The sequence below is a fragment of the Polistes canadensis genome, unplaced genomic scaffold (genome assembly GCF_001313835.1).
Source record: "Polistes canadensis isolate GaletaPanama2010 unplaced genomic scaffold, ASM131383v1 scaffold_97, whole genome shotgun sequence".
In the NCBI taxonomy this organism is placed as follows: domain Eukaryota; kingdom Metazoa; phylum Arthropoda; class Insecta; order Hymenoptera; family Vespidae; genus Polistes; species Polistes canadensis.
Genome location: NW_014569644.1, coordinates 106,821 through 121,096, shown reverse-complemented (window position 1 = coordinate 121,096; position 14,276 = coordinate 106,821). Strand labels below are relative to the sequence as shown.

The window sequence follows — 14,276 nt, the reverse complement described above, 5'->3', positions numbered from 1 at the left end:
ACAACATTGAAAAAGTTATAATTAATTAATTGGATTTAATAATTGAATGGGTTTTGAGAAACGGATTATATCTGATTTTCTTATTTGTTTTTCGAATATTCAATATTTAGTAATATAACGTGTTAAGATGATTATATTATAAAACAATAATAATAACTTTTAAATATTAATGCATTTCAAAATATCTGTTTTTTGTTGAGCTTATGATGAAAGTTAGAATCAATTTTTAATATTCATCTAAGAATTTGTACAATTTTAAAATGTAAGAATCAATTTTTTTAATTTATTTTATTGTAAAATTAATTTGACAAAAATTATTGTACAATTTCTCAAAGTATTTATTCTCAAAATTACAACTGATTGATTGGTGGTCAATTATGAACTTTTCAAATTCATATCCCATTTAAAAAATTTATCTTCGAATCAACAAAGTTAGAAATGTAATGATCTATTTTTACAATTAATTTACAACAAATTCGATATAAATTTCATACAACTTAATAAAACGTTTATTATAAAAATCACAGTTTGTAAAATTAATCAATTCTGTATTCTACAAATGTCTCAATTGTTCACAAATAATATTCAATCCGATCGAATGATATAAATTTCGTCTAATAATAATAACAATAATAAGAAGAATTCATTTTTAGAAAATGTCAATAAAATTACGAGACGTTGATAAATATTCTCGGAAAAAAAAAAGAAAAATAAAATAAAATAAAATAAAATAAAATAAAATAAAAAAAAGATAACCCAGAGGAGTGTTACAACCCCAACTGCGATTCGAATGAACGTCGAATGTTTTTCAGTAACGTTGTAAAAAGCGTAGGAAGAAGAAGAAGAAGAAGAAGAAGAAGAATTTATTGCCAGGTAGGTTTCACGTACAGTTTTATATTATTCTCGTTTTCATGAATTACTCGTCGAATATAATAATAAAAGTGGAACGTCGTCGTTCATTTTGATACATTCGTAATTTTTTTTTCCTCCCTTGAAACCCTCACCCCCACCCCAACCCACCCATCCACCATCGTAATGATATCAAACAATAATACCGAAAAAAAAAACATATCGTTTATATTATTCATATTTATATCACTTCGCAAATCATATCAACGAAATATTTTCCTACGTTTCCACCATCGAGACACATTATTTTTCAACGATTTTGTTCATGCATTAACAAACACAACAAAAATATATATATATGCAGTAATAAATTATTAACACGTAAATATCGTTGATATATTAAACAAATATTCACCGAATAATGTGTAAAAAAAATAAAAATTACCTGATTAAAATCACGATTCAGTTTATTACGTAAAATCTGGGTTATATAATAATTCGATTTGCAAAATTCAATTTGTTGACTTATACATTCCATAAAATTAGAATTCTAGTTTTGATTAACGGTATAAAATCGTAGTTTTCGTTTGATATTTATCCACGATTTTTTGTATAAACGTGTGCGTAAGTGTATGTATTATACGTATTATACGTGTATACGTCGATTAAAATGTAGTTTACAGGAATACATCATTCTCATCTTTCTCTCTCTCTCTCTTTCTCTCATTCCCTGGTTTTGTTTGGCAATAATTTCTCTTTCATAGCGGGACGCACATCGTTTCATCGTACTAAAGGAGAGTAGTATACTACAACCACCTCCTCTTCCTCCAACCCCCCTTCCCCATACCCCCGTATATCTGGCAGCCGATAATTTTATAATTCAGTGATTTTCACGTACCGGTAGAATTTCGACGAATCCATTATTAAATCACCCTAATAATTCTCAATAGTTCGTTACAACACCGGTAAAATCCTGAAGCTTTTTCTCTTTTTTTTTTCTTTTTTTATTTTGTGCCCTCTCCCCCTTTAACAACCCCCCCCCAACCCCCACCACCCTTTTTTCGTATAACAAGTTAGTCGAGGATCGTTTCGCGTTCCAACGGTAAATTTATTATTTGGAATCAATATTCCTTCGACCTCCAATTAAACTCAACCTCACCCAATACGCGTACTATTTTAATTAACGTGATGTACAATCGAAGCTTTTAAGCACTTACGATTCGTAAGATCGATGTTTCGTCGATATTACGATCGATATATTTATTATACAGTTTTGTTTTCTTAACGATTAAAATATGATCTTTTCTTATCTTCTTTTAATACTTGTTTTCTCATTTCTTTTTTTTTGTCTGTTTGTTTGTTTTTCTTCTATCCGAAGAAACGTTCAAGAAATAATAATAATTGATAAATGAGGGGGAACTGGGGATGTATCAACAATATCAAATTTCGTTTTAATAATATTCACAAATCACGTATACAAAAATTGAATACTAATTCATTAACCTAATCAATTTAATTTGAGGAAGATTAAATTGACCAGTAACTCATTTTTGTTCTAAACAATTTTGGAATCAGAATTATACGTATAAAATTTAAATAACAACGAAAAATGATATCCAGTCGACTGGAATCTGCCTCCCCTCCCCCCTCATTTGTAAATAAATTATTAATAAACATCAAATTATTTCAGTAAACTTGTATTAGTAACCATAACTTATTGTTGAACTATTGTAACATGATTTGATACGAGTATACTGTTTACGTAAGATAATTGTAAATCGAAAAAAGATTAAAAATAAAAAAATCAAACGAATGTTAAAAATTAAAATAAAACTCTACGTTTAAAAAGTAAACAATCTTCTAAAGAAAAAAAATAGAAATAAATTATACGACCTATAAAAATATGAAATAACAAATAATTAAAAATAGGTAGAGAAAAAAAGATGCAATGAGACCTTGTAAAAAAGTGAGGGGGACAGGGGCGAGGTACAAAAGGGGAATAAAAAGGGGGGAAACAGGTAAACGTCAGATTATTTCAGTACACTTGTATTATTAACCATAACTTATCTTTAAACCATTATATAATATAATTTGACACGAGTATACTGTTTACGTAAGATAATTGTAAATAGAACAAATATTAAAAATTAAAATAAAACTCTACGTTTAAAAAGTAAACGATGTTCTAAAGAAAAAAAAAATAATAACAAATAAATAATACGACCTATAAAAATATGATATAACAAATGATTAAAAATATCTACAGACAAAAAAAAAGAAAACAGAAAAAGAGGTGCAATGAGATCTTGTAAAAGAGTGAGGGGGTAGAAGGGGGATAAAAAGGGGGAGCGGGAGGAAAACAGGATCGAAAGATTTTCTAACGTGGTAGCATCGTTATGCGAAATGTATCGGTAACAGGGCTCGTAAGTTGGACACGCTAAGAGGACTCCAGAGTCCTATTTTTCCCGTAGGTTGAAACTCCTCTGGGTTTTCGACGCTCTTTCCCGTTCATGTATAACGATGAACCTATGGTAAAGGTATTCTGTCTCTCCCCTGCTCTCCCCAACCCCTTCCAACCCTCCCTAAACCCTCCTTTCTCTCATACACACACACACACACAACATATATGTGTATTACACACGTTGGTTCTCTCAGTTTCACGTCCGCAGGCGTCCGTGAACCGCACGTGAATTTCCACATATGTTTATCGCAACTTTCCGCAACCCCGTTGGGTTTGGGATCCCGATAATGTGTGTAATGTGTTAAATTGCCACCGTAAAATTGGAGGGGAGGGGACGGGGAATCTCCAACCGGTGGTAAACTGTCACCGAACAGTGATCAGGCCCGCCCAACTCTTTACCAACAAATCGGCCAACACCGATGATTCCCTTTTATTTTTTTTGGTTTTGTTTTTTGGTCCCTCTTACTTTTCTCTATTTTTATTCGTCACCCTGTATCTTGCTTTTCTTTTCTTTTCTTTTCTTTTTTATTGTTGTTCTGTTCTCTTTCTGTCTCTTTTTTTTTTGTACACTTTTCCCCTGTTTTTTTTTACCTTCTTCTTTTTCTTCTTGTTTCTTTTTTTCAGAAACCGTAGTAAAAAGAGTGTGAGGTAAAAGAAATGGGAGATAAAGGGGGAACGGGGGGAGTGGGGGAAGGTGAGGGGTTACAACCTCCGTCACCCCTTCTTCTTTTTAATGCTTTCTTTCGTCCCACGAGTCGCATGCGTTCTGCGACTCTTTTTTCGTATACGTTTTCCTGTAAATATATACCCGCGTGTGTGTCGGCAACGATTTACGTATCCACCGACGCATTATATTTCCTCGGAATACGAGAAGAAACGAGGAAAGGGTAGAGAATAAACTGACGGTATTTTTTTGTAACTTATGATTTATCGAGGGGAAAAAAAAAAATAAAAGAAAGTGAATGTAATAACGTTGATAATCAAACATACGTTTTACTTTAACCGAACGACCATAACAATCCTATAACTGTTAAACAATAATAAAATGATGTAATAATAACGTTTCATAATCAAACATATGTTTTATTTTAACCGAACTAGCATAACAATCCTATACAACTGTTAAACAATAATAATAATTAATTAAACAATTGGAAAAAATAAAGTTAAGATAAAAATAAATTTTTTGGATGGAATATAATTGTCAAAATATAATCAGGTGATCATCGTTGATATTATTTTTTCCTCGTAAAATTTTAATCATCTTTTTTTAAACGCAGCACGTTGTCAATCCTATTTTTTATGATAATTTATTTAAACGTTAAATAAAAACAATGTTAAACAATATCTGGTGTTCGTGCATACAAATCATAGTACAGGTGTCGGATATATCCGGCATTCGTACAAACAGATCATCAAATGAATACCGAATATAAGTTATTAGATAGATGCCGGATATATCCGGCACTTGTATTGTGAAAAAGATTAAAATACAGTTTTGTTTGAGTGTTCAAATATAACGGATTAAAAGATAACGAAGTTAAGATGTTTAGTTTTTCGAATATTACAAGAATGTATGTCTGCTCAAATAAAAAAAAGACGCTGAACTTTAGGGATTAAGTTGCTGAAGAAGTCCCAATAAAGGGACGAAACGTCCAATTAATCAAAACTAAGTTCTAGTTCTTTTTAATGTCCAAATTCCTTACGATACTTATTTATTAATAATTTTATTTTTGAAGAGAGACGAGAGAAATAACTAATTGGATTAAAATACACTTTTAGGTTGTTAAATGGGTGCCTGATATATCCGGCGTTAGTATCAAAAAATTATAATCACGTTCGATGTCAAATTTTGGTATCTTTTTCCTTACTAAGGTTACATTGTAAATGTTGTAATCCACGATAGGTGGTTATACGAATTTTTATAATTTTAATTTTGTTTTTCCCTTGATTATAACCGGACAAATAAATGTTTGCAAATGTATATTCGATTTTTGAGTTCAAAACTCTGATGAAACAATTCTTAAATGGTGTAATAAAATTGTCATGGGGTATCTTATATCTCTTTGTGATACGAAAGTGATGGAACACACGTATAAGGTGATTTAAATAGTAACAGGGGGTCGAAAAATTTCGTAGTTTCGGTCTGATATTCGGTATTCGGTATAGTGAAATTACGGAGTACCAAGTCAACCACCAAAGGCATTTAAATCAAAACCACGGTGTGCTCTAGGTGGTAACTCTCGTATAGAACCGGTACAATGGATCATTTCGATTCAAACGTATCGCTTTTTGCAGTCTCGACGAGTGACAGAACAGAGAACATCATTTAGCGTCTCTGTTACCAACCTGATATCTACCACACACTAAAGTTACTCTATCCGTGTTCTCGCTTGTTTTTCATTTTTTTTTTATTCTTTTGTTTTCTCCCCCCGCCACCACCACCACCACCACCATCACCACAACTCCCTGAACGTTTCATTCTTTCACCGCCAAAATTTGAAATCAATTCACATTCGTAATACAACTGAATATTATCAAATTATTAATTATATTTTCGATAAACGAATTAATTGTATTCTATTATCTAACATAAATAAAATCAATTTGTACATTTTTCACAAAATCAATTAAATCAAATCAAACGAATCATATATTTTTCTATAAGAGGATGATAAAATTAAACACGTTGACACGGATATTTTCGTATTTTTCACCTGAAGTTAATTTGAAAATTAAAAAAAAAGAGAAAAGGCAATCTCGTATCGAAAAAAAAAAAGATGAAAAGAGAGAGAGAGAGAGAGAGAGAGAGAGAGAGAAAATCGTAACGAAAATATTTACGTTGACGCGAGCGGATGCTGTTGTGCATGAACCAGCAGCAACAGCAGCAATGCACCTTCACAATGGCCATTAACCAAGAATGCAGCTTGCAAATGTGGCCGAGAACCGGGCTCTCTTCAACAGGATATTCGTGAAATATTTATCGTGATTTAATAAGCGATTAATCTAATACAATGCTTCCGCCTGTGCGGACGACGTAAATTCAGAATAATATTCACTGTTGGTAATATATCCGCGTATGGTTATCAATGTTTTTGTTTCATTATCGGGTGGTCCCTGCGCAAAACAAAAGATACCGCGGAATGTACTGGGGGCGTATAATAACGGGGACTTTTTAACAGAAGAAGAAGGAAAAAAAAAATACAAAGAAAAGAAGAATATTATACCTAAATTAAATACAATACAAACTTTCCTATTTCAGATGATATTTAACTTGACTGATTCTAAAGTATTATCCGAAAATTCTTAATCCACGTAAATGTATAATAGTTTTGCATACTTCCTTGCTTCTGTGCTTTTGTGCACGCTTACGTGTACCTATGTATGTATGTATGAATATGTGTGTATTGTGTCTGTGTGTGTTTACATAAAATTTCTATTCGACGTTTTCGAAAGTAAAAGCGTAAAAATGAACGTTGGCTAGCGTGTATGATGATCGGGTTCGATATCGATGTAATCGAATCGAATTTATTTCTACTACTACCCAACCTCCACCCCCTCTCCCAACCCAAACCCTGGCCCCTTCTCCAACACTACTATACATTACGTTAGCAACCAATACGCGTTACGATAGAAATAAATGTGCATTTTTTTTTTCTTTTTCTTTTTCTTTTCATTTTTCTTTCTTTTTCTTTTTTTTTTTTTTTTTGAAGAAACGCGGAAACATTGTAGCGTACAAAAGTCTCGTAGCTCTTTTCAACCTTGCTAAAAGGCGAATACGGAAGGAGTTGCTTCCAATGTTTCATGCAGTTAAAAGGTGCACTTCGATTGGATGTTCCATTCAGAAGATATTGGAAAATATATACGCTCGTCAGAAGTAAAGCGAGCCGTATTTCCCCCACCTACAATTTCTACCCCAACCCCCAACCCACCATCCTCAGCCCCTTTCACCCTCTAACCCCCAACCACTCGCGGAAAGGAAGAATCGTATCTCGAATGCTACGACGAGAAAAGATTTCATCTTCTTTCTCTATCCTTCTCTCTACGTTTCGTACGATCATAAAAAAAAAGTCACTGAAATCTTGTTTCTTTTCTTTCTTTCTTTTTGTTTTTTTCTTGTTTTCTTTTTTTTCTTACTCTCTCTTCCTTCTTTCCTTCCTTCCTTTCACCCTTTCCATACGAAAGATCCTCGATTTGGTTAAATCGAAATATTTCTCCTCTCGTAGAAACTAACTTGCTATGAGTAATGTTTGATTCAACCCTTTGAACAGGGATCAAGCCTAACTATTGCAATCGCTAAGAAACTTAATGATTTTTCTGCTAATGCAAACTATTTTGATACAATAAAAGCAGAAATAAGAATGAAAAGAATCCTAAAAACCAAGRATGATAAMAAAAAAATCGATAAGCGCATATATGCGCTCTTAATCTACGCGGATTGTTACCGTTGAACGCATATATGCGTTCGTAGAATTCAAAGGACTAAAAAATTRGAATGTACATCATGATTTTTCTGCTAATGCAAACTATTTTGATAAAATAAAAGCAGAAATAAGAAAGAAAAGAATCATAAAAACCAAAGAAGATTGACAAACAATTGATAAGCGCATATATGCGTCCGTAGCAATGAGAAAATTAAAAATGGAGAATATACGTTTGCCAATACAAACTTTTATTTTGATAAAATAAAAACAAAAAAGAAAAGAATAAAAAAGAATCTTAAAAACCAATAAAAATCGACAAAAATTAATAAGCGCAGATATGCGCTCTTAGTTTACGCGGATTGCATGTATGCGTCCATAGCACACAAAAGATTATTAAAAATTAGGAATGTTTAATTTGGAATCCTAAAAACCAAGGAAGATAAAAAAAAATTGATAAGCGCATATATGCGTCCGTAGTAATGAGAAAATTAAAAATGTAGAATATACGTTTGCCAATACAAACTTTAATTTTGATAAAATAAAAGCAAAAACGAAGAGAATCTTAAAAACCAATAAAAATCGACAAAAATTAATAAGCGCATATATGCGTTCTTAGTCCACGCGAATTGTTACCGTTGAACGCATATATGCGTTCGTAGAATTCAAAGGACTAAAAAATTGGAATGTACATCATGATTTTTCTGCTAATGCAAACTATTTTGATAAAATAAAAGCAGAAATAAGAAAGAAAAGAATCATAAAAACCAAAGAAGATTGACAAACAATTGATAAGCGCATATATGCGTCCGTAGCAATGAGAAAATTAAAAATGGAGAATATACGTTTGCCAATACAAACTTTTATTTTGATAAAATAAAAACAAAAAAGAAAAGAATAAAAAAGAATCTTAAAAACCAATAAAAATCGACAAAAATTAATAAGCGCATATATGCGTTCTTAGTCCACGCGAATTGCATATATGCATTCATAGCACTCAAAGGGGGTAAAAATTAGGAATGTTTAATTTGAAATTAGTTGAGAAAATCGTGAAAAGAGGATGTGAAACGAGAAAGAAAGTAGGTTGTAGGTTAGGCCATTTTTTTCAATCAACATTGTCAGAGTACTCTTGAAAGTCCATAGGTGCGGTTAGTACGGGTGCCACGAATATAAATCTTGAAACTTTGAAAAGCGTATAGTTCACACGAAGGTCTGTACAAACTAAGAATTGTCTTTGTCGGGTTTATATATCTTTCTCCTTTTATCTTTTACTTTCTCTCTCACAAAAACACACACGCATACACACAAAAACATACATATACTCTCTCCCACTCGTTGTATCTCTTTCTCTTGCTAATTTACTCGAAAACTAGGATATATAACCGTGCATTCCCCGAGTTTAACGTTAACTTTTGGCCTGGCCGTAGCAGATTTCGTGAGAAAATGTTACGTGCGTGCTTAAAGAGACTTAACGTTCAGCATCGTTGTCGTAGTTGTCGTAGTTGTCGTTGGTAGCGTCTCTACTGCGTTGGGACGACGAGAAATGACGTCGACGTATCGCAAGAGTGTCGCCGAAGATTAAATTGTGAAATTTGCCGAGGCGGGTACCGCCTGAGTTGATTTACAGTGAATATAATCGCCGAATTAATCCTCCTACTCTTCCTCCTTCGTCTGGTCTATCCACAGTACTTCACAGATTTACTTACACCATCAACGAAATTAGACGAAATGAGAGAAGAAGACAACGACGAGACGAGACGAGAAGTGGGACGATAACAACCGAAAAAGGGAGCTGAACAATTCCCTTTTAGACCACCAATCACTACCACCGTACATACGTCATTTTCTCTCATTGACTAAATATTTAATATTTAATTAACGGTAGAACTATCGAGATAATAACGAAACCATTTCTACTAAAACTGATTAAAATCATTTGATTTATTATAAGATACGTAATATGTTAACTTTCTGTTTCTTTTTTATCTTTTAATTACTCCGCAATTTGTCCAAGACAAATTTGTTTAGCAAATTAAGTGTAGATATTCCTATCGGTAAGGAAACATCTTGACAATAGGTTAAGGAAAAATTTTGTTAAGTTATATTGTAAAAAGATCTTTTGCAATTGTTTCATGTTTAATCTACTAAGTATAATTTTAAAGTATACTTTTCTTACTGTATTATTTCAATGATTTTTTAATCTAACTTTGTATATATATTATACAGATTGAATATTTCTTTCTTCTACGGATTTAATCTTATGATATTTTCGGATTTGTTTGTTACGATATTATCAGATATGTGGGACGAACGCCTCCATGCGAAATACTTAAATAAGCATTCGTAAGGGGATTGAACGGTAGGCTCTGGATAGCTCAATGGATAAAGAACACCAGTCACTCGGAAACCCGAAAGATCCGTGGTTCGAATCCCGGTCCAGTCAATTTTCAGTGATCCAAATTTTTTTCACGAATCTTACAGATAAATAATAAATCGACACTTTACTAAAAATAATAATAAAAAATTAATTGTACGTGTGTGTGTAAAATAAATCGATTGACAGTTGAAAAATAAATTCTAACGTTGGGTTATATTGTGTGTGCGTGTCCCCTGCGTGTAAGATCAAACGATCGACAACCCAGTACAAAGTACTAGAAAATTGTAAAATTAGTTAGTAGAGTATATGTGTTGCGTGTATGTGTGAAATGTATCGATCGCTACTGATAACAATATGCATTTATTTATAGAACCGTGCATATATTAAAGGCGCGAATGAGATTACAGGAATCTTGATTGGGACCAGGGAGAGAATGAACAGAAATTAAAATAAAGAATCCTTGAGTAGACTATTATCAAAGATTAAAAGAAAATAAAAAGTAATCTTTAATAGACAGATCTAAAAGAAAAAAAATTACCATAGAAGAATTGGTATCGTTATAATATTTTCATTAATCAAATTCATATTCAATTATTTTCCTACAGAAACGAATGAAACTTGTGGTATTATTACATTAGAATCAAACCGTAAATAACACCAATCAAACTCATGATACTTCGTTCGGATAAAACGTGAACAACACGAGCCTGACTCGTGATACTTCGTATAAACCAAACCTAACGACAACACGAGTCAGACTCGTGCTTAAGTTGTTCTTGATATTTTCTTACTTTAATTACCTGCAATAAATATATTTCGAGTAATCGAAAGTTAACGGATAAGACAAACAATTAAACATAAAAATAAGTTATTCTTTCACGTAGAATAACAACAAAAAATATATTATTTTATATCTCTTTTATTTGGTAAAGAAATAAGTTTCGTTTTACATACTTTTCTTTTTATTTTTCGTATCCATATTGTCTTCTTCGTCTACCTTCCGGTTAGGTTGGAAAGGAGAAGGGGTCGGGGGTGAGGAAGAGGTCCCGTAAATCGGCCGTCAATCCGCAATTTTTTCACCTGACGATTTTTCAATTCCGTCGCTATGTTTTATTAATGCGCGCATGCATTTTCACGACTCGCACTTGGTTGATATCCGGTGATGGTGGTGGTTGTTAATGGTGGTTTGTAGTGGTACCATAGTCACTGGGTGCAACGTAAACGGTGGTATAGGTCGCACGGTGTGCGGTCGAGTTGTCATCGATGCAGATAAGTCAGTCGCACATCGCACGCTCGCTCGGGTTGGTAATTTACGGGCGTAGGTTCGTTAATGCACGCTCGCTGAATAAATAATATCCGTGGGGGGGGTAGCGCATTAACATCCCGCGAAACATTAATGCTGCATTTACATTCAACACTAACCCTCCCTCACCCCCAACCCCAACCCGAACCCCAACCTCACTCCCACACCCCCAACTATCATTTTAATCGATCGATCATCGAACTAACGTATATTTTTTTCTTCAACCAACCCCCACCCCTCCCCCCATCATTCCTATTTTCACTACTATTATTCTCGCTTTTCTTATTTTTTTTTGGTTTTTTCATCATTGCATTAGAAAACGGAATAACACGGAATACGTGATGGTAAAAGAAGAAGAGAACCCTTTGAGTGCTGAATACTTTTAACTGAAGTGTTTTCTATTAATAAAATAGTTTATTATTATTGTGATTAGATATGTCAATATTAATAAATTATAATTTTTCTTTCTCACAATATTATTTTCTTCATCTGAAAAGATAGAACAAAAATTTTTTTACATTATTTTACATTCACATTTTACCAAAAACGCATATATGCGTCAATAGCACTCAAAGGGTTAATATTAACCGTCTCGTTTTTTTAAGGTGCATGATTAATACATTAGCTGATAATAATTTAAATAAAAATTATGCACATGACACTGTGCATGCATGCATGCAATGCATGTATGGCATTTTATTCGCGCGTGACACATTTTTTAACAAATAAATCGTGTTTTTAAATTGAAATCGAACGTCGTTTCGGTTCGATTTCTCGACTGATGAATATTTGTAACGCGCGGAAAGTCATTAATTTCGATGAAAGAATTTAATAACGCGATGTTTTTTTTTTTTTTATTATAATATAATCAATAGCATAGTAAAAAGGTGACAATCCGTTAAAACGCGAAATGAATGACACTTATTAAGCGTTGATTATTTACCGATAATGATCTCAGAGAATTTCTTCTTCTTCTTTTTTATTTGTTTTTTTAAATTTTCTTTCACCTTATAAAGAGAGACTAAGTTCTAGGATTAATTATGAATATGTTCAACACAACCCTTGTATTTATTTATATATGCATATATATAAATATATATTATTCTCGCGAATTAATAACGAGATAGTTCGAGTTAAATCGCGAGAATCTATAATAAATCTACTCGATTCGGCAGCTGCAAAATTCCATGCGAATTAATCTCCTCGATTAAAGGTATTAGCACGCGGGATTCGTTCGGTATCCGTCGAACGTTATTTATTTGGGGGTAAAAAAAAAAAATGAAAAAAAATAATAACGAAAAATCCACCCACCCCCAAAAAAAAACGAAAGAAAAACAAAGCGCGAAATATATGCAAAAAAAAAATAATAAAACCGTACGTGTATATATACATATAATATATTTTATTTTTATAATGGTTGAGAAAATAAAAAAAAAAAAAATTAAAATAAAAAAATTATAATACCTTTATATATTAAATTCTCGTTGTGATTTAATATCATAATCGTGTGTATATATATATATATTTATATTTTTACTTTTTTTTTATTTTTCCTATATAAAAATGAACGTTCTTTAAATAAATTGTAATAACATGAAAAAAAAAAAAGAAAAAAAAAAGGTAACTGTCGAAAGAAGAATGAGTTTGTATTACGTGTGTTATGAAATTGATTTACTTACTTACTTAGAAAGTAGGGAAGAAAAGTAGTTAAGAATCTTTTTCTTCTTCTTCTTCTTCTTCTTCTTCTTCTATTATTTCTTTTTCTTCTTCGATGGAAGTTCAAAACGGGGTACCCATCCGTCGTCGTGTTCGTCTTCGTTGTCTTCGAACGATGTGCAACGATCGAACTGTCTCTGATATGACACGATAAATATATTCTCAAGAAAAGAGATTTTCTTTTGCACCACGTTATATCAAAGTTTGTTTTTTTTCTATCTTATTACGTTTCCAATATATTTTCAAAGTTTCTTCGATATGGTCACCGTTCTTTTTTTTTTTTAATTAATTTATTTATTTATTTATTTATTTATTCATTTATTTATATATGTGAGATAAAACGTGAGAATAAATATTACGAAAAATTCGTAACGAAATTTTCACGTCTCGAAGAAGAAAATATATTTCTTAACGAAACGAATCCGACGATAACTTTACGAATATTATTTTTCGAAGTTATTTAAAACAATTTTAATAAGTCCCCTTTTCTATTTATTTCTTTTTTCTTTTTTTCTTTTTTCTGGATCAAAAGTCTCCTCTACGTATATTTTTCCTCAATAATTTTCACTTTCCGTTTTATCACGAATAATATATATATATATATATATATATATGAATATATATTAATCACTGTTATTAAATACGTTCAATAATAATCAAATGTATTTATTACAATACAACATTATATTGTTAAATCATACAACAACAACAACAAAAATCACTTTCTCTCGGCAAATAAACAAATTCGCGAACAAGGAGGATAATTACGATTGATAACACTCGAATCAAAAATATTTTCATTTATACTTTTTTATATTATTTTATTTTATAATTTCAAACCTTTTCAAATCCAAATAAAAAGCAACAACAACAACGATGATTAACTTCTTCCAAATTTACCGATCTCTTCCCTTTTTTATCAATCTTATTTAAACTACGTCAAATTTTACGTATTAAATGAAACAGAAGAAAAAAAACTAAAATAGGAAAAATAAATATTCTCAAGCAAAGAGGAGTGTGAACAACAGCAGCAACAACAATAACAACAAAAATAATATACCGAGTGTAATATAAATACGAATTAATATAAATATCACCGAAAGTGAACACACAGATTGATGAGGGAAAGGGGAGAAAAAAACGATTTAA

General features: G+C 31.8%; 1 protein-coding gene across 3 annotated transcripts in view; it reads right to left on the bottom strand.

Moving 5' to 3' along the window:
* Positions 1 to 13,390, bottom strand: part of LOC106787280 (heterogeneous nuclear ribonucleoprotein C-like) — a 276,054-nt gene extending 262,664 nt beyond the window's left edge. For 2 of the 3 annotated variants that reach the window (XM_014749499.1, XM_014749496.1), the window contains exon 1: positions 13,095 to 13,390. The gene's annotated coding sequence lies outside the window, so the exon portion shown is untranslated. Of the gene's footprint in view, positions 1 to 13,090 lie in introns of all 3 variants that reach the window. The other variant, XM_014749497.1, reaches the window with a different exon arrangement.
* Between the last annotated feature and the right edge of the window lie 886 nt (positions 13,391 to 14,276).